The sequence below is a fragment of the Macaca mulatta genome, chromosome 6, assembly GCF_049350105.2.
Source record: "Macaca mulatta isolate MMU2019108-1 chromosome 6, T2T-MMU8v2.0, whole genome shotgun sequence".
Lineage (NCBI taxonomy): Eukaryota > Metazoa > Chordata > Mammalia > Primates > Cercopithecidae > Macaca > Macaca mulatta.
In genome coordinates, this window is record NC_133411.1 from 147831521 (window position 1) to 147859042 (window position 27522).

The 27522-nt window shown below is 47.2% G+C and overlaps 1 protein-coding gene and 2 long non-coding RNA genes across 8 annotated transcripts in view; all 3 read right to left on the minus strand.

Annotated features, from left to right (window-relative positions):
• SIL1 (SIL1 nucleotide exchange factor) overlaps nt 1–27522 on the minus strand; it is a 241414-nt gene that overhangs the window by 17855 nt on the left and 196037 nt on the right. The window lies entirely within an intron of this gene.
• On the minus strand, nt 13432–27489 carry LOC144329529 (uncharacterized). Its single transcript, XR_013394874.1, has 3 exons — nt 27346–27489; nt 14657–15663; nt 13432–14614 (listed from the first exon to the last, which is right to left on the minus strand). It is a non-coding gene; the product is annotated as an uncharacterized LOC144329529 (long non-coding RNA).
• Nucleotides 16539–22104, minus strand: LOC144329518 (uncharacterized). Its single transcript, XR_013394863.1, has 2 exons — nt 19329–22104; nt 16539–17982 (listed from the first exon to the last, which is right to left on the minus strand). It is a non-coding gene; the product is annotated as an uncharacterized LOC144329518 (long non-coding RNA).

Genomic DNA, 27522 nt, shown 5'->3' on the forward strand with positions numbered 1-27522 from the left:
CTTGAATAGCAAGGGAAACAAAAGGCTTGACGATTTAGTGCTCGTTAAAGCCTGTCTGGCTGAATTTTAGATTGCAACTTAAAAGAAAAAAACATTAAACCAGTTCAAGTGTGAACTGACATATGCACAGCAGTTTTCAGCTGCCTGCAAATGGGGCAAGGACACAGCCTGGAATGTGACTTGCACACGCCATGGCTGAGTATGGACCAATGTCCAGGGTACAAGGGCAGGGCCTGAGGGAACAAAGCCCCACAAGAAAGCGTGGGGAAGCTGAGCCCAGGGGCCCACCAGGGGCTGAGGGTGACGCTGGGAAGAGGGCCAATCCCCATTAGCTCTTTCCTGCAGGGAGGCTGGGGGCTTGAGAACAATCAAATGCTAGGCAGGGGCTCCCCTCTTGCCTGGGGAGGTGTGGAAGCAACAGCTTTTTGCTCTCCCTCCCCTTTTCTGGTCTTGCTTGTCAGACACTTGCATGAGCCACAGTGGGACTCCTGCCCCTTCAAATCTCATCACAGGCCTGGTGACCCCCACAACCCTCAAGTCGGGTGTTAGAAATAGTCCTTTGTGGTAGGTTTGTGGGGGGGTGAGCAGAATCTTTGTCTACATTCTCTTGCCTACTGGGATATAAACGCTTAAAATTTCACCATCTGGGATTTACTTCTTTGAGTCTTAAAGACAATTCTGTCTTTCAGGGTCCTCTATTAAAATGCCATTGTCCCTGGGTTGGGAGGACGCTGTATAAGTAGGGTGACCACATAATTTATTGTCCAAACTGGGACACTTTTAAGAAAGAGGCACCATTAATTACTGCACTGGGACAAGAAGCATAAACAGAACATATGGTCACTCTCTGTATAAGTCTTTGTGTTAAGTTCTATGGAAGATACAAAGGTGAATAAAGCGCTTTCATGGCCCCGGAACCTGGACCTTGAGCTGAGGGGCAGGAGATCCTGGGAACAGGCCAATGCTAGGCACCCACGGAGGGAATAACAGCACTCCAGAGGGCAGTGTCAGGGCAGCTTAGCAAAGACCAAGGGCTCTGGAGCCACACAGATTTGACTTTGAATCCTGGACTTCTTTCTGTACAACCCTTAAGACAGGTCAATTAACCTGCCTCTCATAATTTGTGCCCCATAAATTATGTGGTCACCCTACTTATACAAATGAGGAAGGACCCAGCTTCCTCTGTCAAATGAGGGTTACTTCATGAGGCTCGTGAGGATTAAACGAGATACTGAATGTAACAGTACCCGGCATGTAATTTTCAACAGGTTCAATATCACTAGCACAATCAAGACTAGGCTTCTACTCAAACCCCCGTTACTGCTGTAAATGTCCCAAGTCAGAAGGTGGGGGCAAGGCAGGAAGAGAAAACCACCAAAATGGCAGACTTAGCCTTAGCTTTCCTCCAAACTAATCCTCTAAGGGCCACCACCCAGGGCTGGGCAGTGAAAGGAACGGGATCACAGCAGCCCCTGAAGAGTGGACAACCCGGCCGCCTTGCTCTCCTGGTACCCCTCCTCCTGGTCTTAGGCTTCACACACTGACCCAGCCCCTCAGCTACTGCTCCGTCCTCGGCAGATGCCACCCACCAGGCTTCCTCAGGCCATTTCACTCAGTGGGGGGGCAGTGACTTTCCAAAGTGACTGAGCCCTGTCCTGATGGCCGGGTAAGGCTGTCTGGTGGGCAGTAGTACATCTTCTTGCGCCTCTTGTGACAGAAATGCCAAAAACAAACAAAACAAAAAACCCGCAGCCCCTCATTGCATGAGAGGAAGGGATTCTGGAGGCCACCATTTAATAGCTCTCAAGTGCTTTTCAAGCATTAACTCATGCCATCCTCATGACAACTCTATGAGGCAGACACCATTACTCCCATTTTGGTCATCAACAAACTGAGTCATAGAAAGCTAAGTAATTTTCCCACGGTCACATAGCTAATAAGTAGCAGAGTCATGAAAGTTCGAGAATAGGAGCTAAGAAAACTGGATTCCACTGGGGACACACCACAAATTACTAGCCTAATGGCCAGGAAGGAGGCCTTAACTTATCTCAATTTGACTTCTGTTATTTGTCAAGAAGCTGTGCTACTTCACCAAGGGACCTGCTGTGAGTATCGAGTGAGACGGCAGGTGAAATCGCTGTACAGGTGTTTACTATTATGATGCCCTGGCAACATCCTCCATTGTGTTTCTGAGAGCTGGACCCAGCATGGAGAAGGAGAAACCTGGTACCCTGCTGTTCTTTCCTTCCTTGGGCCCTGCACACTCTGGCTCAAGGTGAAGGAGGAATTACTCTAAAGCAGTGGTTTTCCAAGTCTGATCTCTGGGCCAGCAGCACCAGCAGTATGTGGGAGCTAGTTAGAAATGCAAATTCTCAGGCCTCACCCCAGACTCACTGAATCAGAACCGTTAGGGGAGGGGCCTAGCCATCTGCGTTTTAACAAGGCTTCCAGCTGCTTCTGAGGCATGCTTAATTTTGAGAACCACCAGGCTAGAGAATCCCTGGACCCTCTCTCACCCTGGTGGGAAAGTCCTGCTTCAGGGGCCTGAGGCAGGGCCCAGCATTGGCCAGAAGACCCAGGCCGTGAGGGCCACTGCCCCAAAGATAAAAAGCTCCCAATAAAACCCAGACCTCCATGGCTGCACTGATCAAAATACAATAAAGAAGAAAGTGAGAAATCTGACAAAAAGAAAACGCAGCTTCAGTGGGGGACAAAATACAACAATCTTCTGTGGAAGATGAGAAGCATAAAAGGGATGTTAGATGTTCAAAGAACCAAATGTCGCAATGACAAAAAAATACAAGAATAAAGACAAAGTGTGGCTATCAATGCCGCATGGGCCTCAGTCTAACGATGGCAGTTGCAGGGAACGGCAGCCTCCCCAGGACTAGAGCCCGCTTTCCCCCGCCCCCAACACGACAGCCTATATAAATAGAGTCTTGAGGAAAAAATTACCAGCAATTAGTCACTGAATCTGCTTGCTGGAATGAGGGGAAACTTGTGGAAAGTCACCAGAGGCTCTGGTGGGAAAAGCTCAGCTAAGGAGGCCACGCAGACAGGGCAAGAGCGAGACGATTAAGGGAGAAGGCCTGTGGGGTGTTCCTGCAACCTTTGATGCCTGCCAAGTCTTAACCTGGAAGGGAAAATGAAGGGCCTGGCCACTGGGCTATAATGAGCTCCAACCTGGGCCCATCTCCAAGTCGGAAGTCCTTTAATGTGGGCTTGGGCTGGAGGCGGGGCAGGGGAATGAGGAGGAGGAGGAGGAGTCAGCATAGCAGTCCCTGCCCTGGGTTGCGGGTGCCTTGTGGGGATGAGGCAGTAGAGCACAGCCTCTGACCACAGTGCCTCCACCACAGAAAGCCTGTGCCACACAGGTCCTCCCCTGGCCCCTGGGGAATATGCTTTAGAAGCAGTGACAGTAGCAGGCTTGGCGTTTCCATTCAGGAGATCTGCTGACAATGACCCTGTTTCAGGACCAAAGTGATGAGGAGGGAGGACCTCCCTTCCCCCAGTGAATTTCTCAACTCATCTCAGTCAACAGAGAGGAATCTCTCAGTGTGCTGTGCTCTCCACCGCCTCTGCCTGGGCACCCTGCCCCTGCCCATCCCCATCTTCATCTGGCCAGTTCCTACTGCAAGAACCCCCCAGACACGATCTCCTCAGAGAAACACTCGCTGACCTCCTGACCCTCACAGGGCCCCTGCTAGCATTCCTGGGGCCCTCCTTTCCATCCTCTTAACAGACCTGACAAGATCAGCTTCCCTCCTAAACCATGAACTCCCTCAAGGACCTGGACTGTGCCTTGTTGCCTGTTCAGCTGCGAGCTCACTCTAGATGGTGGAGCCCAATGCCCAGCACTCAATTAACAGGAGCTGCCTGCAGACACAAGGCTGGCTCTGTGCCCCCTCCCAGCTGAGACACTGAGCCCCAGCACTAGGCACGTGGATGGGTTGGGCACATGACCTCCCTTCCTTTCTGAGCACCTTGCCCACTCCAAGAGCTCATGGAATCAGACTCCGTGACTGCCCTGAGTTCTGACTTCTCTCCCCCATCTCCCTGCACTTTGATTCCCTTAACCATGTGTCCTCCTCACTGCATATCCCCTGTCTGCTTAAGGGATGCAACCCAGATGGCCAGTAGCCCCCCCGGAGTCCCCCTCCTGGGAATGTCTGTATTTGACCACAAAGAGAAGTTTATATATATAAAACCAATAAACAAATTTCTAATGGTATTAATCAAATTTTAGGCAGTAGCAGAAAGAAAAAAAGATTTGGGAAGCAGGGAGTTTCACATGATTCCTGAAATCACCTCTAGTAGGAAATGCCCACCTCTGCTGTGTCTAAGATCAGCCCTGACTCAATCTTAGGATTAGGCACCGCCTGCCAGCCATGGCAGGACAGTCCATAGATATGTCCACAGGTGGCCACGGTCACCTCCTTTCAGCCTGACCTCACCTGGCTGTCCTCCTTGACAGCAGCCCTCTCTGGCTGAAGACTGGAAGCTGTAGGCTAGAGCTCCTGCTTTCTTCTCTGGGACTCTAACACAGTACCAGCCCAACTTTCCATGCCTATGTCAGGTCAGCGTGGTACTGGCCACTCTCCTCCTGCAATACTCCACGCTCCACCAACCCCTGTTCCATCTGAGAGCCACTCACAGTCAACTCTGCCGAGGTTCCTGATAGACTGGCTGGTGCCAAGGATCCACTGAGGAGGTGGCACAGAGCCACGCAGGGGAGCAACAACATTGGAAGAGGGCAAGGTCAAGTTGACAAATATCATATACGATGAGAAAGAACTGCATGAACCGCAGTGGCATAATGTAGCATAACAGATGGATAATTAGATTTATTCTAAGAGCTGTAAAAGTAAGTAATTAAATAAAAATATGGAACAATGAATCTGCCACAGAGAGACACCTAACAGCCTTACAAGGGCCTTGCAGCTGGCACAAGCAGCCTGGGAAAGAAGCAGTGGGCAAGGAACCTCTAATACTACCCTGATGTTTTAGTCACAATAAATTTAGCACCAGCTCGCACTGGGCACCAGGGGACAGCCTGATCTCAGAGGGAGATAATCACATCCACGGCTCTAACAGTTCTGTGCCCTGGGAGTATGTCCTCTTATCTACATCTGGAAGACAGCAGCCTGAGGTATTCCGATAAACGCCCCAGCACTGGCATGTTTGGCAAGGTCCCTGCAAAGCAAGACTAGCAGATTGTTTTTATCTTTGCAGAAGCAGAGGCAGAGAGGAAGGGAGATGAAAATGTATGCACAGATGACCGGATTCACGGCCACCAACAAAGGCAGGCCGGGAGACCCAGGTTTAGGTCTCCACTCTCCTCCCAAAGGATGGTGGCAGATGGTGAGGGTACAGTTACCACAGAAGAAACACAAGGCAAGCACCCAGTGTGTGCAAAACAAAGTGTTAGGTACAGGATTTCACCAGGGAAGCAGCTTCCCTGGACATGACATTAGCTATTTGGAAGCAAACAGATCAGTTGGAAGTTGTTCTGTATTAGTTAGGACTCTATTTATAAGGGACCAAAATGAAATTCAGAGAAATTTGAATTCCTTTGAATTCCTTCCTCATCTATGGAAAAGAGAGTGTATTGGGTCCCATCATGAGGAGGGATGATAAAGGTAAAAGCACAGCTGGGTCCAGAGGCTTAAGTAATGTGCCAAGGCCCTCTCTCAGTCTGCACCTCTACGCTTTGCTTCTCTCCAGTTTTCTTCCCGTAAACAGCCAATCCCAGCATAAAGCATCCTCCCAAATGGTATAGAATTCCAGGGAAGATCCTGGCCAACATGGGGAAACCCTGTCTCTATAAAAATATAAAAATTAGCTGGGCGTGGCAGTGTGCACCTGCAGTCCCAGCTGCTCGGGAGGCTGAGGCAGGAGAATCGCCTGAACCTGGGAGGCGGAGGTTACAGTGAGCTGAAATCACAGTGAGCTGAGATTGCACCATTGCACTCCAGCCTGGGCAACAAAGAGTGAAACTCAAAAAAAAAAAAAAAAAGAATTCCAGGGAAGAACTTTGATTGGTCCTGCTTGTGTGATGCGCCCACCCCTGGACCAATCACTGTCCAGAGGGAAGTGATACTGTGAGTGGCAAGTCTAGATCATATGACCTAACTGGGAAGGGAACAGGTAGGGCATAAAGATTAACAGCCTCACCACACCATGTGGCACTGGTGAAGAGATTCCCAAAGGAAAGGAAGTATTATTTTCCAAAGAGGAGAACAGAATGTGTTGAAAGACCAAAAACAACAAAAATCAAGAGCCTTTATAGCTCACCACATTGTTTTATACCACCCTAGGCCAAGGTACTAGATGACAATTGACTATCTGGGGCTGGAAAGGGAGGTGGCCAAGTCTATTAACAGTCTGGTTGGAGATTTGTTTGCAGAGATCCCATGTGACCTATCAGCTTGAAATGCTCCAAAGGCCCTGCTGCTTGTACTTCTAAAAGCAGCCCATCCTTGCAGACCTGCCCCTGAGACCATGCACAGGACCTTTTCGACTTCAAACAGCTCCACTTAGGACATCTACATAGCACTAAAAGCATAGTGAGGAGTTCCCCCAGCAGCCAACTCTTTGCAGGGTTTTCTCACCAACTAACTTGAATCTTCTTCTCAGAGCACAGACCATAAAGATTAACTCCCCTGAACCTGGAAACCTCAGCACCTTTGACGGGGTCAAGGGTGGGGACGAGGCTCAGCCCAGATTTTCTCCCCATTCACACCAATGGTTTCACAGGATAGCTCTCTATTCCAGTATAGCCCTACATCCTGGGGAGGGAGGGAAACTCAGCATAATAGCTGCAAAAGTAGAAAACTTCCCACATCCCCAGCACCACAAAAGCTGCCACTTTGCTCAATGCCTAGCACAAAGGGCTCACAGTGGGGCTCTCCCAACAACCTGGCTTGAAGGAAAAGAGGTCCTTGGCCTTTCCTCACCTGCAGGGCCCACTGCACACTCTTCTAATACCCTCATTGGGCTCCAACCAACAGGCTCAGTCATCTCTCTGGCTAATTATCAAAGCAGCTTCCCTTCTCAAGGGTCTCCAGAAACTCAGGTCTCCTTCAGGCCACACAGATGACATCCTCCAAGAGCCCAGAATGAGCTCTGTAGGGTCCCTGGGGAGAGCTGAGACATAGGAGGCCTCATTGTTCCAAGGCCAGCTGGGGATGGGGGTTATGGGGACCTTTGGAAGCCAGATCTAGCAGGAGAATCATGAGGCTTCAGTTCCTGAGTTCTGCACATTCTTAAGTGATTCTGTTGACTTCACCAACAACCTGGGACCCGCCGAAAGCAGTGGTGCTAGCCAACATCTGGTTACCCAGTTCTTTCTGCCACCACTACTTGTCCACTGAGGCCATTCCTAGAAATGCAGAAAGACAAAGCTTAGCTCCCACGTGGAGTACTTAAATGCTCTAGCCATGCCTGGTACTCAGAGCCATGTTTGAAGGTCTGGTTCAACGCAGCCATGCTGGGTCCAGGAGTAAGAACCTCAAGCTGGGCTAAAAAGCAGCTTTCCCATGGGTGGACCCTCTGGCTCAGAGCTCCTCGGGCTGGCTCTGCTGCTGCTCCACACATGCCACAATTTACTACAGCTGTTAAGAGCCCCAGAGACAAGAAAGCTCCTCCCTCCCACTTTTTCCCTGCCCTTCTTCAGCACAGGCTGGAACCAAGCACCAGCTAAACCTGGAGAGAACCTCAGAAACTATGACCCTCCAGAAACTGAGCTCACACAGTTTTTCTTGAGCCACAAACTAATTTTTGTTAATTTCAGAGAAACAGTTCAAACAGCAACTAACCTTTTCCTTCCTTCACAACTATTAAACTTGGACAAATACCTCAAAATAGTACCTGAACCAAGAGTTTAATCCTTCTCCCCAGAGGCAAAGAGAGGACTATGTGGGTAACATGAGGGTAACCCTGGGTCCACCAAGTCCAGGACAAACGGGTCCTGGGTCCTCAGGCAAGGGGGACAGAGGGGCAGTAAGAGCAGGAGGGAGGACAACAACCCAGGCCTGAGGTCCCAGTGACAGGGGTAGAGAAGTGCTTGTTCAGTCCCAGCATGGAGCTGAGGCTGGCCACAGTATTCCTACAGTACAGCAGGAGCAACGCCTGCCTGGCCACCTGCCTGAAGGGATCTGGGCAAACTGATGAGTCCCCCCCTCAAGCCCAAGCCAATTAAAGGTTATCCTTATACAATTAAAGGTTGTATAAGGATAAAGTGGCCCAGAGAGTGATCATGAATGTTAAAACAGAATTCAAAGGGCTCATGCCAGAAAACCCAACAGCAACTTCTGTGTCTTATTTTATAATAAGTAATTTAAATAATTATAAATCATGTAAGTTCATGGTAAAGAAAAAAAAAAAAAAACAAGCAGTATAGAAGAGTGCAAAATAGAAAGAAAAAGTCCCTGTTTCTCAGACCATCAGAGGTAAGAGCGGAGTTTTTTCTTTTTTTTTTTTTTTGAGACAGGGTCTCGCTCTGTCGCCCAAGCTGGAGTACAGTGGTGTGATCACAGCTCACTACATCCTTGAGTTCCCAGGCTCAAATGATCCTCCTGTCGCAGTTTCCTGTGTAGCTGGGACCAGACATATGCCACTGCACCCGACTAAATTGTTTTTTAATATAGAGCTGAGGTCTCATTATGTTCCCCTCAAACTCCTGAGCTCAAGTGATCCTCCCACCGTGGCCTCCCAGAGTGCTGGGATTACAAGTGTGAGCCACCGTGCCCAGCCTTGACTAATTTTTGTTGTTGTTATTGTAGAGACTAAGTCTCACTATATTGCCCAGGCTGGTCTCAAACTCTGGGCTCAAGTGATCCTCCTGCCTCAGCCTCCCAAAGTTCTAGGACTATAGGCATGAGCCATCACGCCCGGCCCAGATTTTTATATCACATATTTAAAAATATAAATTTTTTTTTATATTTATAAAAAAAATTTATATATAAATTTATATATAAATTTATATATAAATGCAATATAAATTTATATATAAATCTTTACCCATTTACTTTTTATATGAATGGATCACACTTCTACACATGCTATTTTCAATGTAGAGACCCTACCCTCCAGAAAGAAGAGGCTCCTCAGGTCTCCCCGTGCACCCCTTCATATCAAATTGAGCAGCAAACAGAAGAGAACGGGGTGGCTGGTCATGTTTTAAAAGACTCCAGGATACACTAACATTCCAGAACCAAAAGCTAGATCCAAAGAGCTCCTCAGGAAAGGGTGAACTAGGCTGCAACGGGGTCTCTCTCCACAGCCCAGGGAGAGGGAAGGCAGCCTTTATAAACCATTCCTCCTGGGCTCTCCTGCCTGTGGCTGTTAACTTCACCTCCCCCAGCCTGCCATCTGAGGGCCTTCATTCTTCACCATCATGCCTGTCACCACCTCTGTCCTCCCACTTTGGGCTCTGCTCTACAGCCTCCGCACTGCTCTGAAACATCACCACTGGCAGGGCTGCGCAACTGAGAACAACAGGAGATGACCTCACGGCCTTTACATTCTAATGCCAGCTCCCAATTACTTGTACTGTTGAATAATTGAAAGAGGAGAATAATCCACTCAGCTGATTTGGGAAGCCAGCCAGGCACACAGATTATCTCAGAGTGAATTATTCACACTAGGGATAATTGGGAGTTGCCCAAACTTCTATTTGTGGTTCAGGCATCATGTGGAAGAACATTCAATATGGAAAGTATGAAAGCTAGAGAGGGAAGGAGACCCTCTTTCCCGGCCTAGGTTTCCTTTATGTTGCTTGGTAAGTCAATGCCCCTCTCTCGGTCTCACTCAGAGTCAATGAGCATAAGGATGATGATGATATTAACATTAACAATATTTTAGTGACAGCTCTTGCTGTATTTCCTTACAATGTGCTGTGTTCTATGCTGTGAGCTTCATGTGTGTCATCCTACATTATCACATTTAATCCTCACATGAGTCTGTGAAGCACCACTGTCGTCTTCTTCTCTGAGCTGAGGAAGCTGAGGCTTAGGTTAAGTAACTTGCCCAGAGATACACAGCAACAAGCCGTATGTCCATCCATAGCCCAGGATCTTACTCAAGAAGTTCTTTTGCCACCTACTTCTTACCTCTCCCACTTTTAAGTCTTCCTTACAGAAGACATAAAACTGTAAAGGATAAAAACAGCCCATTTTTAGTATAATACTGTCTACTCTCATCTTGAAATGACTGGATTTCAAGGTAAGAAAATGGCTCCCTCCTCTGAAAGGCTGGCAAGAAGCCTGTAGCAAGGGGCTGGTAAGCTGGTCAATCCGTTTCAAGAAATCCAGTGTCTGGAAGCACAAGCCACTGGCAGACTTCCAGAAGAGCTCAGTCTTCTCTCATGATCAAAGACTCAAAAATGAAACCACTGTCCTCCCCTGACACACCACCACTTCAGCCAAGAGGCAGCTACTGAGCTGGACAGCTCAGCACCGTGAGGCCAGAGCACGGGGGAAGGGCACAGGCCCTGCGAGCTGCAGTGAACACCTGCCTCAGACAAGGGTCCATGAGGTGACTGACTGTCCCTGCGTGTGTGGGGTCTCCTTCCACAGTGCCTAGGACAGAGTCCCCGGATAGTAGGTGTGGTGCCAGTCTCCGGCACGGTCATCGGTGATCCCCACCAGTGATTCCAGCCTTTGTGTTGGTGCCTCCCACATTAATTGTAGATGATCTATGTGACCAAAAGAATAAAGAGGAAGTGATGGTGTCAAATTCTAAGGTTAGGTCACAAAAAGAACTGAAGTCTCCATCCTGCTGTCCTATGTTGTTTACTCCGGGGGAAGCCATGGCGAAACCTGCACAGCCCTGTGGAGAGGCTCACCGAGAGAGAAACCGAGGCCTCTCACCAACAGCTGGCATCAACCAGCCAGGCATGTCAACTGGAAGCAGATCCTCAGCCCCAGTAAATACCCTGCCTGCACTTCCAAATTCCTGACCCAAAGAAACAGAAAAATAATAAATTATTACTGTTGTTTTAACCCACTACGTCTGAGAATAATTTGTTATACAACAACACATAGCTAATAAACTGGACAAGAGGGAAAACGGCTGCTTCACACATTGTTTCCAGAAGTGACGTATCCATAGAAGAACCAGACCTGGTATCAGGGCCAGAGGGCACTAAAGGCCCTGACTAAGCCCCTAAGGTCTTAGAACACTATATGAGAAAAAACAATGACCTTCACGGCCCAGATATCCCAGCCCTCCAGTCGAGGAAAAGCTGCAGAAAATATTCACGATGCCCATACCTCTGCCTCCAGTCAGGATGACAGTAACAACAATACTGGAAGCTACCATTACTGAATGCTTACTAGGTGCCTGGTGCATGCTCAGTATTCTTATATTACCTCTCTTTTTTTTTTTTTTTTTTTTGAGGCAGTTTCACTCTGTCACCCAGGCTGGAATGCAGTGGCACGATCTCAGCTTACGGTAACCTCTGCCTCCTGAGTAACTGGGATTACAGGCATGCGCCACCATACCTGTCTAATTTTTTTGTATTTTTAGTAGAGATGGGGTTTCACCATGTTGGCCAGGCTGGTCTCGAACCCCTGACCTCAGGCGATCTGCCTGCCTCGGCCTCCCAAAGTGCTAGGATTACAGGCGTGAGCCACTACGCCAGCCATTACCTCTCTTATTTTTCATCGCAATCCTCAGAGGAAGCACATAGTAGGGACTCAATAAATATTTGCTGCATGAGTAAATAAACCACCATTAGGAGTTCATCTCTGTAACTGATCTATGTCTTTTTGGTATAATTTCAACTTTCTATATTACATATTACTTTAATGTTTGAAAAGCTTACACTGAGAATATATTACTTAGTCAGAGGAAACAATACATATGAAATTAAAAAAATATATTTGTAGAGCAAGCAAAGCTCTAATCACTATGTGCTATCCATCACGTTTCCCAGAGAAGTGCACCTCCATCCTGAGCTGACTCCCTGAAAGCTTCTCACAACATCCTGAGCTTCTCACACAGTTTCCCAAGAGCTACCTGGATCCATTAGAAAGCCCATTCACACAGCACCCTGTGTTGCTTAACCCTCCAGATTGTCCTCCACCTCAGAGGAAGGAAGTAGGTATGCTGCTAGCTGGTGGAAGTGGCGGGATTGCTCTACTCATCTTAGGACCAGGTACCACAGCCAAAGACAGCCCTAGCAATGGAAAATCAGGCAGACATCACGGTCCTGAGTCTGGATAGCCACAATCTTATGATGAGAGTAGCCACAAACATGGAAAGATACGAAGCTTTCTGACTCTATAGCCTAATCTGGGGAACAATAAGCTTCCTAGTTATGGAGCACTATCACGGCCATCAGATCTAACACCCAAAATCCTGATGAGAGGAGGTGACTTGAACTAGATACCAGGAAGAGCTTCCTCCCGTGAGAGATTTAAGATAACAAGGTAGGCAGTGCTGTAGTCTGAAACCACGAAGAGTTCCTTCTCTCCTGTGAAGCAATCAAAGGAATCTTTTATTTTTTTATTTTATTTTATTTTTGACACTGGGTCTCGCTCTGTCACCCAAGCTGGAGCACAGTGGTGCAATCATAGCTCACTGCAGCCTCAAACTCTTGGACTCAAGCAATCTACCTCCCTTGGCCTCCCAAAGTGCTGGGATTACAGGTGTGAGCCACTGAGCCAAGCCAGGGGATCATTTTTAAAATGTAAATCAGATCTTGTTACTCCCTTAATTAAAAGACATCAGTGGCTTCCTGCTACCGTTAGAATAAAATCCAAATTTAGTTCACCTAGGTCTGTAGGTGCACTGCCAACTTCCCCAACCTCACCTCTTCTTAGTCTTTCTTTGGCTCACTCCATTCCAGCCACACTCACCTTCTGGCTGCTTCCTCAACTAGCCAAGCTTGTCCCTACCTCAGGACCCTTGCACTGGCTATTCCTGCTGCCTGAAAAACCCTTGGCCTAATGTACATATGGCTGACTCCATCTATATTTAAGTTTAGGCCAGAATGACATCTCTTCAGAAAAGTCTAACTCACTCATCTAAAGAACCCTGTTATCATCCTATTTTATTTTCTTCATAACACATATTACTGACTTAAAAATGATTTACTGAGGTAAAATTCACATACCACACAATTCACCCATTTAAAGTGTACAATTCAATAGCTTTTTGTGTATTCACAGAGTTGTGCAACATATCACCACAATTTTAAGGCATTTTCATTGCCCCCTCATACCTATTAGTTCCCCCCCCCCAGCTCTTCCTAACTCCCACTCCCTCAGCACTAGGCCCTACGGATTTTAATATTCCAGACATTCCACAGAGATGGAATCATCCAGTATGTGGTGCTTTGTGACTAGCTTTTTTCACTTCGACTTTTTAAAAGTTTCATCCATTCATAATACGCATCAGTACTTCATTTCTTTTTATTGCTAAATATTCCATTGTATGGATATACCACATTATATTTACCCGCTTCTCAGTCAACAGATACTTGGGTTGTTTCCACTTTTTGGCTGTTCTGAATATTGACGCTATGCACATGCATGTACAAGTTTTTGTGTGGAATATGGTTTCACTTCTCTTGGGTACACACCTAGCAGTGGAATTGCTGGATCACATGACAACTCTATGTTTAACCATTTGCGGAACTAGTAGTGTTTTTCAAAATGGCTGGATCAATTTACATTCCCACTAGCAGTATATGAGGGTCCCAATTTCTCCACATCCTTGTCAACACGTTATTATCTATCTTTTTGAGTGCACAGTGTTCTCTCATTGTGGTTTGGGTTTGCATTTTCCTGGGAGTTAATGATGTTGAGCATCATTTCATGTACTTACTGCACATGTGCATTATCTTCTCTGGACAGCTGTCCATTCAGATCCTTTGCCTATTTTTTAATTGGGTCAGCTTTTTATTGTAGAATTGTAGGAGTTTTTAATTAGGTTGTTTTCTGTTGTTGAGTTGCAAACATTCTTTATGTATTCTAGGTAAAAGTCCCTTACCAGATATATGATTTATACAAATTTTCTCCCATTCTGTGGTTTTCCTTTTCACTTTCTTGATAGTGTCTTTTGAAGCACAAGAGTATTTAATTTTGATGACCTACTGACTAAAAAATCAACTTCTGACATGTAAAAAGAAACACCTCTCTGTCTTGTTCACCACCACATCCTCAGTCTAGCAAAATGCCTGGCACATAATAGGTAGTCATCACATTTTTTAATAATTTTTTTTTTGAGACAGGGTCTCACTCTGTCACACAGGCTGGAGTGCAGTGTCGTGATCTCACTTACTGTAGCCTCTGCCTCCCAGGCTCAAGTGATCCTCCCACCTCAGCCTCCTGAGTAGTTGGGACTACTGTCGTAAGTCACCATACCCAGCTAATTCATATTTTTTAATGAATAAATTAATTTTTAAGGCCAGACAAGATGAGTGTTGGGAATGGCTACGAGAGAGGGTTCCTTGCCAGGATGCAGGAGTGAACATAATGATATCTGGAATCATTTCTGTCTAGAGGATCTGTAAAGAGTGAGAGAATGTGGTCTTCCACGAGAGCATAGGGGCAGTGTTAGATGCAAAACTCCTGAGAAGTGAACGACATCATCAATAACAAACTCCCTGGCTGAAAAGCTCAGGTAGTCATCCTGTCTTTTCAGCCACCTGGGTGAGCAAAAGACAGAACAATGGCTCAGGAATGGGGACAACTCAGGCAGAAGGGCCCAGTCACATGGGGGAGGTTCTCTCCAGAATCCTCAGCATACAGCAACACCCCCAAAGGGGGCTCTAGGCTCTTGCTTTACAAAACCGCTAGGGGCCTGTGTGTCAGCATGGCTGACGGGAAGCGGCTATACTGAGGAAAAAGAGATGAAGTCAAAAGATAAAGTTGACAGATATTCGGGTTGTTTCCACATTTTGCCTATGAACTTGCCTTTTCTATAGCCTTTGCCAAGAACAATGAAATAAGTCTGAAGAGCTGAATGTCCAAGCCAGGGTGCTTCATCAAAGCACCTCAGGGATCCTAGACTTGACTGCCAAGGGGAAACACTTCAGTCAGGCAAACAGGTTGGAGGCGTGATATGGGTGCTTAAGGTTGGCTGAGTGCTAAAAAACGTGGACAGTTTGGACAACCAGTCTATGAGTCCCATTGCAGGGAAGGAGGTAACCTAAGAGACAAGCAGGGGTCCAAAAGAGAGGTCTGGAAACTCATCAGTTGCAGCATCAAGAAAGGTATTCAAACCAAGGGCCCTTGCCCTTCCATCCTGGACTTCCACTGTGTCACCTTTCATGAGGGAAAGGAAGGAGGGCAGTGAGTTTTAGAGGCACACGCACGCACACACACATATATGGAGTTGCCTCTGGGAAGGTAAATAAATATTCATGAACAGCTCAGTGTATGAAAAGCAAGGACAGAGGATGAAAAATGGTGCCAATTAGAAAGAAAGGGTGGTATCTATTTTTAAAGTGGCTGAATAAACAATAAAGGATTGCTTGCTAAAAATACTGTGCTTGACCCCCTCCCCAATGGCAGAGTCCCTCTCCTATGCTTGGTGACAACAGGCAAAATCTCCTCCCAGTGTGGCAGGTCTAATGCTGCCATGGCGGCCTCGCGTTCTTATCAGAGGTTCACCCTGGGCCAGGCATGGTGGCTCTCACCTGTAATCCCAGCACTTTGGGAGGCCAAGGCAGGCGGATCACTTGAGGTCAGGGGTTTGAGACCAGCCTGGCCAACATGCAGAAACCCCATCTCTACTACAAATACAAAAATTTGCTGGGTGTGGTGGTGCATACTTGTAATCCTAGCTACTTGGGAGGCTGAGGCAGAAAAATCGCTTGAACCCAGGTGGCAGAGGTTGCAGTGAGCCAAGATCACGTCACTGCCCTCTAGCCTGGACAACAGTGTGAAACTCTGTCTCAAAAAAAAAAAAAAAAAAAAAAAAAAAAAAAAAGGTTCACCCTGGGTGCCTGTCTCCAGTAAGGAGGAGATTTCTTGTGAGAAGCATTCGGTGTCTGGGACCACAAGCTGAGAATGGCACTCATGCCTCAGAGGTGACTCAGGTTCTCAATAGTCCCCAAAAGATTCCCTGGTGAGAGGCAGCAAGTGAATGGAGGACTCCACTGGAGAATCCAACTACAGAGGCACCAGAACCAATGTAACAAAAAAGGAGGGGAGAGTCCCCAAATTATCCTCCCCAGAGTCCAGATCATACGGGAGTATTTCATGAGAGTCATTTCATGGGACTAGTGAGGCACTGAAATCAAGTTTCTTATCCTCTGCCCACTGCTGATACACATGCACCAGGATATTTCCCCCGGGATTAGATCTGACCGATGGCACATGAAAATAAAGGCAAGGAGTAAAGCTCAGTATGATTCATGGACAGAGAAAACAACAGGAACCCAAATTGTATGTGGGCCAGTGGCGGGCAGGGACTGCAGAGTTCCTGTTCTGTCCCAGATGCACAAATCTCACCCCAGTCAGTCCTGTAGGAAAAGCGCTTGCTCTCCCACGCTCATGCCTGCTCTCGCGTGCTCTCAATCTCTCTTTCTTTTTTTTTCTCTCTCTCAGCATTTATCACCACTTGGCACCACACTGTGGTTAAAAGTCTGGCTTTGAAGTCACGCTGCCTGGGTTCATGTCTTGACTCTGACACAGTCTATCTGGGCGACACTAGGTAAGTACTTAACCTCCCCGAGCCTCAGTTTCTCCATGCATAAAATGGAAATAGTAACTGTCTTTACTCCATAATAGTACTTACTTGGCCAGATGCAATGAGAACATGTAGTGACTCTCTTAGTTCGGTGCCTGACACGTTGTAGGTACTCTTTTTTCTAAATATTCTTCATGTCTTGGTCTAGATGCTAAACATTTTGAGGGCAGTAACCATGCCAAATGCATCTTCCTATCCGCTAAGAGTGTAACAGAGTTGAAATTCAGTAAACTTTTGTCAAACGAGCTGGCCTCCCTGAGCATGCTTGCCATGGGCAACAAGCCCAGCTGGCAAATGCATTTGTCCAGTTCATGGGCCCCAGTTGTTCTCATTACCTCAAGATTAATCCTCCCAACCACCAGCAAGGTGTGCAGGGTGGGCAGCATCTGCCCCTCCCTCCATTAGGAAAAGGTGAGAATAAACTGGAAAACAGCCAGCCGTGGGCAGTATTTGCAGCTCCTCAGAGCAATGCCCTATCGATTTTTAAGTGTCACTATTAATAACAACAACAACTGGCAGTGATACAACATTTTTCTTCCAAGACAATCAGAGCACTTTATAGGGACAATTTCATCTATCTCTCCATGGCTCCAGGAGGAGTAGGAGAATATTCCCCACTTACAGTAAAGGGCAGGAGAGGCCAAGGGGTTTGGCCAAGGTCACTGTACAAGTCAGTGGGATGCCTGTGCTCCTGGTCTCTGGGGCCCTCTGCATCCCTGGATGGCATCTCCTTAGGACAGAACTTCCCTAGCATAGTTCTTTTCAGATGTAGAGCAAAGTTAACCTTCTAACAAAACACCCATGGGTGGAGGGTGGCATCAAGCACTATTCCAAAAAGCATCCTCTTGGTGGGAAGCCCTTAGACATGACCACTCCTTGGCTTAGTCTTCCTCTTCCTGTGTGCCATCAAGAATCACACCTGGCCGGGCACGGCGGCTCACGTCTGTAATCCCAGCACTTTGGGAGGCTGAGGCGGGTGGATCATGAGGTCAGGAGTTCGAGACCAGCCTGACCAACATGGTGAAACCCCATCTTTACTAAAAATACAAAAATTAACTGGGTGTGGTGGCGCACACCTGTAATCCCAGCTACTCTGGAGGCTGAGACAGGAGAACTGCTTGAACCCAGGAGGCGGAGGTTGCAGTGAGCCGAAATTACACCACTGCACTCCAGTCTGGGCGATACAGTGAGACTCCGTCTCAAAAAAAAAAAAAAAAAAAATCACACCTACCAGTCAGGTGTGGTGGCTCATGCCTGTAATCCCAGCATTTTGGGAGGCTGAGGCAGGCAGATCACCTGAGGTCAGGAGTTTGAGGCCAGCCTGGGCAACATGGTGAAACCCCTTCTCTGCTAAAAATACAAAAATTAGCCAGGCACGGTGGCATGCACCTATTAGTCCCAGCAACTCAGGGGGGCTGAAGCATGAGAATCGCTTGAACCCAGAAAGCAGAGGGTGCAGTGAGCCAAGATCATGCCACTTCACTCTATCCTGGGTGACAGAGTGAGACACTGTCTCAAAAAAAAAAGAAATTCACACCTACTTAGTAGTCAGAGGCTGGAGTGCCACACAAAGGAAGGCAGGGCACGGACAGGACCATTCTTACCCATGAGGCACACAGATGTGTGTCCAAGGTGATTCCTGTCCAACTACCCACTCTACCCTGCCCAGACTCCCATGCGCCACCCCTCCCCAACACAGAACTCTACACCCAAGTGTGAGGCCTGGCAGAAACTATGAACAGGAATGACAGTGATGCCCAAGCAGAGACAGTCTCTGTGAGACACATGCCAAGTGAACATCCCTCTCCTCCCAGAGATGGATCCTAACCACCCCTAGACAAGAGCTTCCTCTGCGGAAACAGCTCATCCAGCCATCTCCATGATACATACCCTGCTCACAGCTCTGGGCATCAGGCAGATAGGTGGGCCAGGGGGCCACAAGTAGTGTGTGTCATCCTGAAGGCTAAAATCAAAGCTTCCTCTCACACTGGGCTATGTCAGGGGATTAGCAAAGGCAGCTAGAATGCGCCCCTGGTGCAGAGGATAGGTTCCAATCAAGATCTGAAAAATCAAAGGCTGAGAAGGGCACTGAATAAGTTCTCCTGCACCTTATATAACCAGCGGGCTCAAGGGTCTGGTCTGTCCTCTTGTCACTGAATAGAGCAGCTGCACTTGCAGGACTTCAGGAGAAACAGCACTCAAGGCAGATGAGAGGTAATATCCAGGCTCAAGTACAAAACAGGAATGAACTCCTTAGAACTTGGATGCCAAAGACTACTTAGTCTCAGGCAGGACTGATACTATACCACCAACCCTCCCTCATGTTTTTTGTTTTTGTTTTGTTTTGTTTTGTTTGTGAGACAGAGTCTTGCTCTGGAGACTCTGTCACCCAGGTTGGAGTGCAGTGGGGTGATCTTGGCTCACTGCAACCTGTGACTCCCAGGTTCAAGTGATTCTCCTGCCTCAGCCTCCCAAGCAGCTGGGACTACAGGCATGCGCCACCATGCCTGGCTAATTTTTGTATTTTTAGTAGAGATGGGGTTTTGCCATGTTGGCCAGGCTGGTCTCGAACTCCTGATCTCAGGTGATCCACCCACCTTAGCCTCCCAAAGTGCTGGGATTACGGGCGTGAGCCACCACACCGAGTTTCTTATGCATTCTTGAGGCTTGTGAGCTCTAGCGAATCAGACATAGCCTCCCAAGTGGGATTACCAACCCCTACCATCCCCTTATACCCAGACAAAAGCAAGAAGGAAAATCTGAGCTCTGCTTGCTCTTGAGGGCCCAAGCTAGGGTGTGGGCAAAGGGTCCAGCTGAGGCTGAGCTGGAAAGCAGGGCGATGCCTCTGGTAAGAACAAAGGCTGTATCAGACACGGGGATGAGATGCTTCTCAGGCGCTATTCTTCACAAAGGGGACACCAGCAAAATAGACAAATTAAACTCATTTGAGCCTGGCACAATGGCAGCAGTGGAAGCTACAGCCAGAGCAGCTAGAGGGGCCGAGGTAATGGCAGGACATGGCAGTGGGCACATGGAGAGAAGAGAAGCAGGGCTCAGCTCTCATCTCTACAGCACCCTAAGGGTGTGGCATGGGCCCTGGTTCACCAGCTCTGATGCAGGACTAAGAAACCTCACCTCCACCCCTGGGGGATATTTTAAGTACGTTCAATTTTGAGAGTGCCAGAGTTAAGAAATGCTGTCAGGGGAGTTGTTTTTGGCCTCCTCTGAGAGGCTTTGCTGTACCTGTTTCCATCTAGGGAGGAGTGAGATCCCTTATGGCTCCCTCTGACCTGCCTGATTAGCAATTCCGCAGGAAAACACCTCCCATGACAAAACGAAAGTAGAATTCAAGCCACCTTCCTTCCGGCTGACTCCTGTGTAAATGAGCTGCCTGCAGCCTGACTCACGGCAGCTCAAAATGGAAAAAAGAACAGAAACAAACCAGTGTAGTTCAAAGGTAATGGTGAGACTTGCCTATCACATGAAGCTTCTATGGGCCTAACCCAGCATGCTGCCAGGGACTTGGCATTGGTATACAATTCAGGAAGGAAAGAACTCACGGCACACTTCTCAAGCCAGAAAGAACCTTGTATCTAGTGCTCTTGTTTTCACAGAGAGACTTAAAGTCCCACAGAAGTAAAATGATACTTAAATGTCAGTTCTCTGCCTGTCAACCCAAGACTGTATCCCATGTCCAGACCCCTGGACATGTTTCCATCACCTCCCACCCCATGGCCATGGCTAGAGATAGGTGGTGGCAGAGCCATGGGCGGGAACGTGGGCTTCCTCAGTGCCTGGCCAGTGAAGTAAAGCCCACTGATGAAGGCAAACCCTGCAATCTCTAGCTCCGCAGATGATGTTCTGTACTAACAGGCCCCCTGGCAAGGCAGCAGGGCACCCATCATCCTAACGGACTTGGTGATTAATATGGCTAGTCCACCTATAGCGCCAGGCCCTCTCCCTACCCTCCCCGTGGATTGCAGGGTCCCCACAGGCAGCAGCTACCCCAGGTGTCTGTTTGATCCAAACATTAAAAAAGTGTCCATTCACTAAAGTGAAGAGGCAGTTATTTCAAACCTACACATTATGCATCCCTGCTGTAAAGAAAAAAGAGCAAAATTAAATTCTCTCTGGAAGACTTCTGCCCAGAAAGACAGAAAAGCACTCTGGAGTTGTACCTAGTTCCCAACTCCAAGCAGCTCTCTACTGCCCTTCCCCTGCCTCCCCTCCTGGCTGGACAGCTCCAGATGTGCCTCTGAGTTTCAATGATTCACTCTAATGATAATGCACCCTCTGAACAAATCATGGACTCTGATTGATTTAGGAGGCAACTTGCACAAATACCTGTAATCTAGTTCTAATCTTGTTTGTTTCCATTCCAATTATCCTGCATCAATGGTTTAAAAATGGGAACCGTCTGGTGCATACATCCAATCCATTTTAATAGAGGATAAATCTGGGTTATTGTGACCCTTTCCTCTCCCAGGCACGGGACAGCACCAGCCGTCTCAAGGCGCTGATTGGGCCGAATCAGCTCTAACTCTATTCAACTCTTCAAGGATTCAATTAATCATAAAGCCAATTCCATTCTAGGCTCCATCTGTCTTGCCTCCTTCGGGGACTAATAATCACTCACTGTGTGTTTTTACACACTAGTTGAACTGAAATTAAGACTGATTTTATCAAGGAACACTCAAAAAGAAAATACATTTCTTGAAGAAAAATTTCAAAGCTACTTTAAAGTTCTGTTCGGACAAAGACATTTGTAAATAAACAAAAACAATTTTAACTTCAAAATTCTTGACACTGTAACATAATTCCTGCCCCCAAATCCTTGGAAAAGGGCAGCTCCTCAGAAGAATCAGAAACTCCTAACATTGGATCAGACAACACAAAGACTCAATTTGTCGTTGGGCAAAACATGGGTACCTAAAACATGTGAGGCGAAAAAAAAAATTGGGTCAATTTGATATTTGATGCACTATTTTGTTTTATTTATGATACATTATTTTATTTTATTTTGAGACAGGGCCTGGTTCTGTCACCCAGGCTGGAGTACAGTGGCGCGATCACAGCTCACTGTGACCTTCTAAAGTGATCCTCCCACCTCAGCCTCCCAAGTAGCTGGGACTACAGGCACACACCACCACTCTTGGTTGCTTTTTGTATCTTTTTTGGTACAGACGGGGTTTCACCTTGTTGGCCAGGCTGGTTTTGAACTCCTGGCTTCAATGGATCCACCCACTTGGCCTCCCACAGTGCTGGGATTGCATTATTTAAAAAAAAATCTAACTAGTCATCCATTCTGGGACCAGAGGACTTAATCTAAAATTTAGAATTACGTTTATTTTGCATTACCTATTTATGAAGGCAGGGAGGTCAGGGAAGATAGGGCACCATATTATTTTCAATGTGTAGGACCTCTAGAAGTTTTCAGCTGGCCCTGAGGAGTCTAAACCCTCACACTCCTCTAAAGGGCACAATATATGGCTTTTGTATTCACGCATAGCCTGGCTCTCATAGAAGCATTAAAGTGACTGCCCTGGCAAACACTCTGAATGAAGCCCTCTTACCACACCCATCACATCCCCTACCCTGAGGATAATCTCTTTACCAGAAGCATGACCATGGAAAGGGCCACGGCCAAACCAGTTGGCCACTCGGATCTAGAAGCAAGCCTAACTTGTCAGCAGGTTTCAACAGAGAAAATGAAAAGTTGAGCTTTTTATTTTTTATTTTATTTTTTGAGACAGAGTTTCGCTCTTGTAACCCAGGCTGGAGTGCAATGGCGTGATCTCGGCTCACTGCAACCTCCACCTCCCAGGTTCAAGCAATTCTCCCACCTCTGCCTCCCAAGTAGCTGAGATTACAGGTGTGCACCACTATGCCTGGCTAATTTTGTATTTTTAGTAGAGACGGGGTTTCACCATGTTGGCCAGACTGGTCTCAAACTCCTGACCTCAGGTGATCTGCCCGCCTTGGCCTCCCAAACTGTTGGGATTACAGATGTGAGCCACTGTGCCTGGCCAAGCTTTTTATTTTTACTTTTTACAATTGCAAAGACAAAGCATTTGGGCCTCCCCAGAGTCCAAAGCTCCTGGTGGCCATTGTACACCTAGCGCAGACCCGTACACTTGGTTCTTACAAAACAGTCCCAGCACAGTGGAGGGAACATGCTGCAGCCAAAGAGACACAGCATGTGGCTTCTTTATTGCCTCAACAGATTTTAAACTAAAATTTTGAATTACACAGACTCCCAATCAGAACTAATGACATAGGCATTCCAAACTTCAAATCAAAGATGTTTTGTGAGTCATACTGGCTCTAAAAAGCCATCAGTAATCACTTTTAGACACAACAATCAAATACCTCCTTCGTTTAAACAATAAATTTTGCCTAGTAATAAGTCTAAGTAATCGAAGCACTGTCATTTTTAAACGTGGGTCAATGTAAGCCTTTTCCCAGAAGTTTCCACCTGAGTCATTCTACAATTATTGAAAGCAAATAAACTATTTCCTAAGATATTCAAGATACACTGTTACCAGCCTGACCAACCCAGTGAAACCCCATCTCAACGAAAAAGTTTTAAATTGGCCAGGCATGGTAGTGTGTACCTGTGGTCCCAGCTATTTGGGAGGCTGAGGCAGGAGGATCACTTGAGCCCAGGAAGTTGAAGCTGCAGTAAGCTATGACTGCACCCCTGCACTCTAGCTTGGGTGAGAGTGAGACCCTATCTCTACCAAATAAGCAAACAAAATACTTATGTAGTTAAACAGAAAAAGTAAATTACAGAATGATGACTCTACAGTAAACTGCCTTTCATGTAAAAATAGCATAAAAACAATATATGGAAATATGTATTTGAACATGGAAAAATATCTCTAGAAGAAACTGGCAACACTGGTTGCCTTGAGGCAGGGAAGCAGGGTAGCAAAGGGACACGATGGAAGGACACAGTGGAGGATACTTTTCATATCCTCTGGTGCCCTTTGAATTTTGAGCTATGTGACTGTATTACCAAATCAGAGTTGAAAACATGAAGTTTAAATTTAAGTAAGTAATCTGGACACTTAACAAAATACTAGAGAAGTCAGACCGTGTTCCACAGGGAAAACAAGAATCTTATACATCCTGGCCAGGCGTGGTGGCTCACACCTGTAATCCCAGCACTTTGGGAGGCCAAGGCAGGCAGATCACTTGAGGCCAGGAGTTCAAGACCAGCCTGGCCAACACAGTGAAACCCTGTTTCTACCAAAAATCTCAGAAATTATCTTAGCCATACAGTTTGAATGAACCTCTGTGTACAGACTTCATGAACACCATCAAGATTCACCATGGCAAGAGAAAAATGGGGCCCCCAGTGGTCACTACACATATTTAAGGGCAGATGGCAGCAACACAGGAGGGAGGGAAGAAAGAGAGGAAGGCAGGAAGGAAGGGAGAGAGATATGGAGGGAGGGAAGGGAAGAAGGCTGGGAACAAGGGCTGCACTCCTTTAGAGTGCAGGGGTGCAGTCATAGCTTACTGCAGCTTCAACTTCCTGGCCTCAAGTGATCCTCCTGCCTCAGCCTCCCAAATAGCTGGGACCACAGGTACTCACCACCATGCCTGGCCAATGTAAAACTTTTTCGTTGAGATGGGGTTTCACGGGGTTGGTCAGGCTGGTAACAGTGTATCTTGAATATCTTAGGAGATAGTTTATTTGCTTTCAACAATTGTAGAATGACTCAGGTGGAAACTTTTGGGAAAAGGCTTACATTGACCCACGTTTAAAAAGGCATCTTCTAGCTTGATGAGCCCCCAACAGTTCTCTCCTTTGCAAAAGGGGAAACTGCAGCTCACTTAAGTCAAAGTTCATAGTGAGTTACAGGGCTGGAGAGGGTGGCTTTACATGAACTTTGCAGGAACACATCACTTCTGATCCTAGGACTTCTCTAACTGCACAGGAAATGCCATCTGAAGGCCATGTCTTATCCTGAAAACTCAGTTTCTGACTCATCTTCTCATTCTGACTGCCAGCTGGCTCTGTGGTCTTGAACAAATCACTGCAGCAGAGGCACTGAGTGGGAACAGAGGCTCCCCCGTTCAACCACTGATCACTGTCCGTGGCTAAAGCTTTGGGAAACGCATGCGTGCAACAGTAATTTCACGTTAAGGGACACAGGTAGGCACCAGGGCTTGCCTCTTCCTGCCCTCTCTTCCTGGACTGCCCAGCTAGTTCACTCCTGGTCCCATTTTTTACTTTGGCCTTTGCTCCTCTTTGAACCTTTGTATCCAACCCAATGTGAGCGTACACTTACCCAAGAGTTTTCCATCTAGACAATGAGGATTGTGGAAAGATACTTGCTCAGAGCAGAGGCACCGGTGTGACCACTATGAGGGAAGGTTGTTCTAGGATGCCCACAGAGATCCCAGTCTAATGCCAAACAGCAACTCTACCACAGCAGCCTTTAGTCTCAACTCCTTGCCATGAGAATCTAAATGACCAGATAACCGTAGAAGGTAACCTGGGGAGGACTGCTGGAATTGGGCAGGTGACTTTCATTCTATTTTCCAGATGCTTTCCAGCTGGCTTTTTATTTATTTTATTTATTTAGAGACAGGGTTTTGTTCTGCTGCCCAGGCTGGAGTCCAGTGGCGTTATCATGGCTCACTGCAGCCTCTACCTCCCAGGTTCAAGGGATCCTCCCACTTCGGTCTCCTACCATGCCCAGATAATTTTGTTGTTTTTGTTAGAGATGGGATCTCACTATTTTGTCCAGGCTGGTCCCAAACTCCAGGGCTCAAGTGATCCTCTCACCTCAGTCTCACAAAGTGCTAGGATTAGAGGCATGAGCCACCACACAGGCCCCAGCTGGCTTTTCTTTTTCTCATGACAGAGTCTTGCTCTGTCGCCCAGGCTGGAGCGCGGTGGCGCAATCTCGGCTCACTGCAATCTCCACCTGCTGGGTTCAAGCAATTCTCCTGCCTCAGCCTCCCAAGTAGCTGGGATTACAGGCACCCGTCACCACACCTGTCTAATTTTCTTATTTCTAGTAGAGACGGGGTTTCGCCATGTTGGCCAGGCTGGTCTCAAACTCCTGGCCTCAGGTGATCCACCTGCCTTGGCTTCCCAAAGTGCTGGGATTATAGGCGTTAGCCACCACGCCCAGCCCCCAGCTAGCTTTTTAAAATAGCCTTTATTCTTTCCTTTTTCCGGGTGCTCTGAAAAATGAAGGCTTCATGACAAGAGTCTCTATAGCCTACCGCGTCCTGCAATTGCTAGTCAGAAAGAGTAGGAAGGCCTGAGACATTCTGCTTTCTGGCATGTTGGCCAGATGCTCTGGATGGAGGCTGGGGCACCAGAGCCAGCTATAATCTTTTCCCGGCAGCCTGGCTGAAGTGGCTGTGGGACCAAGGCAACTGATTAAATGCAGAATAAAAGCTGAGAGAAAATGGGATAGAAATAAATTAGCTTTAGACCTCAAGGTTGTGTATGCAAGTGAAATGCAATGGGGGCTGGGAAGTAGCCTGAGAAGTCAGTCTTAGAGATTTCCCTGAAACAAAGGGATTATGGATTCTCCAATACAAGGAAATCCTTCTGTTCCACAGCCACATGACAGCCTCTTTTACTCAGGGCTGTTCATTCCACATTTTGCACACATTCTGAGACAATAGGATACACTAACTCCCTAAAAAAGCCCCAAGACTCCCCCAGCAGGCTTCTACCCAGGCAGCACAGGCTGTGAAGCAGGGCTGGTCATCATCAGGGTAGAGGGTCGGTATTTCCTGCCATCGTTCAATAACTGCCCGCCCCCTATCCTTGGACAGATTCTCCCCTTTAAGTAATGAACTACTGTAACAGAAGAAGAGATGCTGGGAGAGGAAACATCTAACTGATCAGAATTTAACAAACAAACACTCAAAAGTGTTTCGCAGAAGGAGAGAAGAAATACAATGGAGAAGGTTCCCCATCTATGTCCTTGTGACTTAAATATCACAGAGAACCCACCCAGAAGGGGCTTGATCCAAAAAATGGACCATAGCCGCAGAGTTTAGAAGCATGCTTACTCTGGTTAAATCAAGGCTATTTCTAAAAAGGCTGGTCAGAGCTCTCTTTCAGGTTTGCTGCCAATGGGCAGAAGCCTGTAGGTACTGGACTCCTGAGGAGGCTCACTCCAGTCAGTGCCCACCGCACACCTTCTAATGCACACGTAGACCATGGAAGGAAAGCAAGGTGCAGAACGGATGTACTGAGTCCCATCTCAATCACTACTCGACTATGGGTGTTAGGCTGAATGAGGGAGACCTTGCCACAAATCCCACCTGCTCCCTCTCCCCATCATTACCTATATCCTCCAGATATCCAAGTCAAAAGCTTGTGTGAGTGACAAAGAAAGACTAGGAATCCCACTCTAGACCTTCAGAGAGATGGCCCTTTCTGAGACAGTCTGCTAGCTCTTCAAACTATAGAAAGAACATGGGCTTTAACATCAATGCTTTAAGTTTGAAGTGCAACCATCCCATAAGTTAACTGCATGCTCTTGGGCGAGGACTCTCCTCTGCAAAGCCAAAATCCTACCCCTCACTCTGGCAGTTGTTGTGAGGATTAAATGAGACAGTATATGTAAAGCTCCGGCCCCTAGCAGGCTCCTTTTCCACAGCCAGCCTTTCTCATATTCACAGCATACCTGGTCCAGGTGAGTCCAGTCCTCTCTTGGTACGCTATGCTCTTCTACACATAAGAAATACAGTCATTGGTAATTTTTCAAGTTATCTTTTCAAACATCAAAAAAAAAAAAAAAATCCTTGGGAGCTAAGCTACAAGGACACAAAGGC